Below are 5,562 nucleotides of genomic sequence, written 5' to 3' on the forward strand. Positions count from 1 at the left end.
ATCGTTTTGAGTTTTAGGGTGATAATGTTTGAGCTAATCTTAATGCTTGTTTGTGAATGTTAACTAAATAAGTGATCTTCAGTTTTTTATTCAAGAATTTGTTTTAGACCTAATTCCTATATAATATTAAAAAAATTAATAAATAAATAAAGGTTTTTAAAAATTCATTTTAGATTGAAGGATAGCACAATATTATTATCAACAGTATTTAGCAATTCCAACATTGAAATCAATTGCGTTAAATTTCACGGAAATCATGCCATTATACGAAATGGTATTAAAAGATAAGTATTAAACGCTTCTATTTAACTTTTCTCTTGAGTATAAATTCGCAGAGCATATTGAAATGTTTATAATTAAATTACATAAAGACGAAGAAAATTAATTTCAGAGTACGGAGTGGTGAGGCTCGCGCCGACAAAAGCGGAAGCTGTGCTCAAAGGAGGCGCTGCCGTCGTCTCGCGAATTTAATTTCCTAGATGTTTTTGGAAATTGTCGGGGAGTTGAATAATCACGTTATAACTTAACAGTATTAAATTTTATACGTTAAAGTGTTAATATTTCATTTCCAAGTTTAATTCAATTAATTCCGGAGTCGGCTGCTATTCAGAGGTAAGCGTTTTAAGATACGTCTTCGGATATTGCTTTTGGAGTTGTATTTAAAATTGGGTTTATTTATTGTGAGTAGGTACCTAAGTATAGTTTATTAAAAGTTGAATAGTTTAGTAAGAGAACCTTTGTTGTAATACAAAAATAGGTAAGTACTTTACGGAGATTTATCATTGAATCGTATGATAAAACATATGTTTATAAATCATATTTGAGAAAATGCAAAGGTGTGAATAGTAACAACATAGTTTTACAGAACTCAAATGGCAACACGTCTTCAGACTTATCGAAAGTGCCTCACCCTATGTAAGCATACAATCTTAAAGGCAGCGCTTGCCAGCGACGAAACAAATTGATGTACCCAAATAATTATTAATGCCTCACGAAATTTAATTGGAAAAGTTGAATTTGTATCGCGCTCACGGCGTAGGTGAGCGATTTGAGTCGCGCAGTGCCACTGCGACTGTTTACGAGATAATTAATCTCAAAGTATTTACGGCTTTAATCGAGGCACTCCTGATGGGGAGCGAATAACTCTCGTATGTAATAACCTTACCTACACTCTACAGCCTCAGTACATTTTCATTTTACGAGTTCAATTCGTTAGCTATTCGTGTTTGTGTGACTTATTTAGCGAATGAAGATTTTTTTAGCGTAATTTTTTAAAATACTTCTTTGTTGTTTGTGTTGACGATAATGTTACATGATAAATAATTTAGTACCTAAACAACATTATATTAAAGCATTTCTACTTTAGGTACCTATAATGTAATTACAGTCTGCACCTAACACAGTATAGGTACATTTATTAACTTTCAGTTACTTGCAAATTATAAACGAATAAACATCATAGTTTAGTTATCGTCCTTTACAATAGAAGCGTCTGATTAGTTCTTGGTGATATTCGTGGAATAGTTACTTTAAATTGTTTGCTTATGATACAAAATCACTTATTATGGAGGTACAACAACTACCTAAGCACACGTAATATTATTATTTTCACATGAAAGTATGTACCTACTTTAATATGTATGTATAATTAGTTACTACTACTAACTTACCGGTTTTGTAACTTATATTACATTGTATACAAAACTATTTACAATTATTTTTAATAATTTACCAAATGAAACATACATAATTAATTTTAAAATATCATAGTGTCGTAATGAGTTATTGTAGAGCCAGTATGGGATAAGTTGGCTTGTTATACTTTAAAAGATTAACAAATAAGGTAACGTTTTTTTTAAATATATCTAACATTAATTTAATTTAAATGCTTTATAATTTATTGTGTGTACGTAGGACTAAAGGTTAAAGCTATTTCCTATTTGAATTTCAAAAGTCAATTTATATATTCTTATGGATTGTAGATTCTAAACATCCAATGTAATTAATTGAATTTTGGTAGCAAATACATTCATATGTAAATGCATAATAATTTTTAGGCATACGGCAAGCAATAATGGCTTGTGTTATTTTAATACATGGTTAATAGTTTTGTTCTATTTGCCAACAGATGGCGCTAGGTGTAGCTATCTATACCACGTTTTAACCCTTAAATTGATTTCGTCCGTTTTAAAAGACATAGTATTTACACACATGCTGGCGCTGTTATGGCAGACCTAAGCTTCGCTAATCGGTATATTGGGAAGAGACTAGCTATGTCCTTCGCGTACATGCAGGTTTTTTTACCAAAGCCATGTACAGTCGCGAATGGTGACCATTTGAAAATTGCAAAAAACGGATCTCTTGACTCTTTTGATAAAATTGATAATATCTGTAAGTATTTTGGCTATTTTGCTTATAATGTTATATTATTAGTTAGAATACGATTGTAAGTATAGTATTTTGACATAATTTTGACATATTTTACAATATTTGGTATACAAATATTCGTTTATATACGATGTCCCATAAAACGGACGTTGACAACTTGGAGTATATACTAGGGTATTCTTCACATGTCCTATGTAACGGACGTTGCCAATAAGGCCCTCCATTTTCAACGGAATAATTTTGATATATTTTTCTCTATTTTTATTATATTTTACAGGAGCATGACTTGGCAATCAATAAAAAATTCCCTCACTACCTCTGGCGGAAGCTGAAGAGTCTGGCGTTGAGTTGAGATGTCGATTTCGAAGGAAATGTAGACCTACAGGAGTGATTTCACTATGATAACAGTGTCAATCATTTACCCCCAGCACCATACCTTCGGAATTATACGACATATTGATTTGAGACACAATGAAGATTCAAAAAGTCAGAATTTTTACCATCAACAAAATATTATTGCTGCAGAATTACAGCCATTACATGAGGTGTGAGATGAATCTTCCCTACTTCTCAGTAGTTCTTCAGCCACAGCATCATGTTACTTACCAGAAATACCACCCAATGTTTGAAAATTTAAATAATATAATACCTTACAAATTAAAAAACAGGCAGACAATGGATATAATATATGCCAAAGAATCCAAAAAAAGCGATTTAAATTTCCTGTTCGTTTTGGTACTTCAGGCATGGTATACGACTTCTTTGCATACGATGAAGCAAACACATTTCAAACTGTACAATTTAGTGAATGGGAAGAGGACTTTCTTGGTGTATTAGATAAGTTCTCAGGCTATGTAATACTATTTCTATTCCAATTCTTAGCATATTCTTAGGCTGTGATTTTTAGTACTGTCGTTTTTTAAAATCCATTATTTTTAACGATATCGTTAAAGTTTTAACCAACATTTTAAGACAGACGTTTGAAAAGCTTATTCTAGATCCTCCATAATTATAATTTGATAATAATTTTGAATTACAGAGTTGAAAATGTGCATTGTAGTCATGTACCACGGTTGCAGGAATAATGTACAATGTCCGTTATATGTGACGGTTCGAACATGTACATATAATTGGCAATGTCCGTTTTATGTGACATAGTGAAAACAATAGAAAAAATTAAAATTTTTAATTTTTTTTTTCATTTTCCTCTTTTCTATCCTAATTCCAATACGTCCTCCAAATTTGGACATTATAAACACAAGTTATCTAGGGGTGACAATTTAAGGGTTAATTTGTAGTTCCGTCGTTCGCCGCAGTTACTGCAGCGCCAAAGAAAGCTCCTTTTTGATTAAAATCATTCAAAATATAAAACAGTTTCAAAAATAATTATGGTACGTCCTGTTATTTTATTTTAATAGTATAATATGAGTTAGCAACTAAAACTGCGAAAACTTTAAAATACTTATGTAATATTTTTTTAATCTCTTTACCTCAAACTTAAAGTGCGCTTTTGATTTATTATTATTATATTGATAATATATCCAAATATTTACAAAAAAAAGATGGTGATGTTCTTCGTGAATAAATCAATCGTATTATTTTCTTCGCATCATTTCTAATTTCTCGTACGCACCTCACGGGCCGTTTAAGCTAATTAACAATAGATCGGATCCGACTGCAACAACAATGAAACACGAAGAATAAATGTCAATTTCACAAACGACGAGGAGGGTTCGGTTTTAAATCGAATTCCGTTTAATAATAGTACCGTGTTAGAGTTGAATGCACTCTTAATAGTTCGATAGTTTATAGTATTGTAACTACACGTTGCAATGCTTCATAATATTGGAATGCTTTCTCGATTACAAACAAGACTAAATGTTTTATTTTGTTGTAACTGTAAATTACAACAAATAACTAATAATTTTTAAAATTATTTGTGAAGATTTTTTTTCACACAATATTAACGTAGGTAATAGAAAATACCTTCTCGTTTACATAAATTATTAATCATTATTAATGGCACATAACACTATATAAAAATAAACCTTTAAATGGCGTAAAAGTTGTAAGGACAATGTTATTTTAAGTCGTTAAGTTAATTAACATTAAACAATTGTCCCCAAAGAAAATAAACATGAAAAGAGTTGTGGAGATAGATAGCCATTTAAAAAGCTTCTAACCACAAAATAAACCTTCGCTACTTAACTTCCGAATAGAATCGGATGAGATCCCTTCATCGTGGCTGCGATTAGAATCTGTTCAGTGAATTCGTTCGTTTAAAACATAAAATCAGTTAAGTCAGTTAAAATTTACCTGTTTTTGTTGTTTTACTTTCACAGACTGCAAAAAGTCTCACGGGTGTAATAAAAGCCTATTTATGACTTGCGATTAAGGTTGCCATGTCATTCATGTTCCATAATATTATGTATATTATTGAAAGTAACATTAATTTATGATATTGCCATAATGATTTTAATGTAAGAGTTCATACCGTTGTGTCATGGCATAGGCATGACATATTTTCAGAAATGTTGTTCCTAAATTCAGGAGATTGAATAGAAGTAACAAATAATTTGTCATGTCGCCAAGTCTTTGACCATTAAAAATTATCTCATATAGCGACTTATAAATAGGCTTCAATTTAACTTAACGTGGAGAACGAGAATAATTATAAGGGTGGGTGGTGTGTACGAGTCTCGAGTATGAGGAACGAGTGACCCTCTCCCTGCTGACCGCTGCCCCCCGTTGCTTGGCAACCGGCGGCCACCTAATCATCATAAACAGATAACCCGCCATCTTCCGACATAACAACAGGTGTAAGAGATGTGTTAGATATAGTGCATCATTATTCATAAAAGCTCAAATATTGGGGATGATTTTTATTTCGATTTTTGAGTACAAAAATTGCTATCGAAATCGGATGGTGATGTAAAGAGGAGAATGACGTTGTAACATGAATGAAAATTACATCCGAATAAACTATATATGCTATCGAAGTTCAGGTGAAAGTTGAAAGATAGGACAAAATATCCTTATAAAGGTATTCGTAACCTAAAAAATGATTGCAATATTCACAGCGTTTTAGCAAATGTTGAATTAAATCTTTTATTATTTTCTTACATTTCATTAATTTAAATGCTTTATAATTTATTGTGTGTACGTAGGAACTTC

General features: G+C 31.4%; 1 long non-coding RNA gene across 1 annotated transcript; it reads left to right on the top strand.

Annotated features, from left to right (window-relative positions):
• Positions 1-2,172: 2,172 nt before the first annotated feature.
• Positions 2,173-3,577, top strand: LOC123706498. The gene is made up of 2 exons (XR_006753406.1): positions 2,173-2,391; positions 2,666-3,577. It is a non-coding gene; the product is annotated as an uncharacterized LOC123706498 (long non-coding RNA).
• Positions 3,578-5,562: the final 1,985 nt, after the last annotated feature.

Source organism: Colias croceus, chromosome 3 (genome assembly GCF_905220415.1).
Source record: "Colias croceus chromosome 3, ilColCroc2.1".
In the NCBI taxonomy this organism is placed as follows: Eukaryota; Metazoa; Arthropoda; class Insecta; order Lepidoptera; family Pieridae; genus Colias; species Colias croceus.